General features: G+C 50.0%; 1 pseudogene; it reads left to right on the top strand.

Annotated features, from left to right (window-relative positions):
• Nucleotides 1–156: 156 nt before the first annotated feature.
• Nucleotides 157–1,099, top strand: LOC104162853 (annotated as a pseudogene).
• The last annotated feature ends 467 nt before the right edge of the window (nt 1,100–1,566 follow it).

Below are 1,566 nucleotides of genomic sequence, written 5' to 3'. Positions count from 1 at the left end.
ACCCCGTCAGCCAGCAAAATGCAGAGCTCAGGTGAGGAGCTACAGAGAGATCTTCCCGAGAAGAGAGAGTCTGAGTGTGGGGTTGCTATGAGTCATGCAAAAGGTTTTGCTTGGAGAAGTCTGGCCTGACTCAGTACTGCCTTTACTTCTGAACAGATAACCACACCCAGAGGCAGCAGATGTCCAAAGGCAGGCCCACCCCGGGAGCTGCAGCTCTTGCACTTCTGGCTCTTCCTGGGCATCTACCTGGCTGCCCTCCTGGGCAATGGCCTCATCATCACCACCATAGCCTGCGATACCCCCATGTACTTCTTCCTCCTCAGCCTCTCTGTTCTTGACCTGGGCTCCATCTCCACCACTGTCCCCAAAGCCATGGCCAATTCCTTCTGGGACACCAAGGCCATCTTTTATACAAGATATGTTGCCCAGGTCTTCTTTGTATTCTTCTTGTTTGGTGCAGAGTTTTCTCTTCTCACTGTCATGGTCTACGACCGCTACGTTGCCATCTGCAACCCCCTGCACTACGGGACCCTCCTGGGCAGCAGAGCTTGTGCCCACATGGCAGCAGCTGCCTGGGGCACTGGGTTTCTCACTGCTGTCCTGCACACGGCCAATACATTTTCCCTACCCCTCTGCCAAGGCAATGCCCTGGACCAGTTCTTCTGTGAAGTCCCCCACATCCTCAAGCTCTCCTGCTCACACTCCTGCTTCAGGGAAACTGGGCTTGTTTAAGTTAGTGCCTGTTTAGCATTTGGGTGTTTTGTTTTCATTCTTTTCTCCTATGTGCAGATCTTGAGGGCTGTGCTGAGGATCCCCTGTGAGCAGGGACGGCACAAAGCCTTTTCCACGTGCCTCCCTCACCTGGCCGTGGTCTCTCTCTTTGTCAGCACTGCCGTGTTTGCCTGCCTGAAGCACCCCCATCTTCTTTCCATTGCTGGACCTGGTGGTGTCGGTTCTGTAGTCCATGGTGCCTCCAGCAATGAAACTTCTCATCTACAGCATGAGGAACTGGGAGCTCAAGGATACCTTAAGAAAAATGTTGACTGGATGCCTTTCAGAAGCAATAAAGTGGCTGTTTTCTTCTGTATTGCATTCATAATGTGACTCATTACATGTTCGTCATGCCTTCTAAGTTTTTAAGTTTTTCGTGGTGGTGGTAGCATTTTCTTTCCTTTTCATATCATAATGTTGTACGCAATTAAATTTCGTTATTCACCCCACTTCTATTTCATTATCTCAGAGTTTAATTTGACCCAGAGGCTCTGTAAATGAGGACTCGTGCTCTCTGTGTATTTAAACAATGTAATGGACTCTGCAGTGACTTGTTTCCCAAGATCCTTCCTCTGAGACTTTCATAAAGCTGCAGCGCAGGGTCTGTGTGCAGAGGTGAAGGGAAAAGAGTCCTGGCACAGCAACACTGCCAGGGAGTACCAGTGCTTGGTCTTTTCAGGGCAGATCTCTTTCCACTTCAACTCTCTCCCTTGTGAACCTTTCTGTTAGTGTAAGGCATGAGTGCTCTGGCACCTGGATCAAAGTCCTGCAATACGGTATTCCTGTGACTGCAGG

The sequence above is a fragment of the Cariama cristata genome, unplaced genomic scaffold (genome assembly GCF_000690535.1).
Source record: "Cariama cristata isolate BGI_N322 unplaced genomic scaffold, ASM69053v1 scaffold21466, whole genome shotgun sequence".
Classification (NCBI taxonomy): Eukaryota; Metazoa; Chordata; class Aves; order Cariamiformes; family Cariamidae; genus Cariama; species Cariama cristata.
This window is presented reverse-complemented; position numbering and strand designations above follow the sequence as displayed.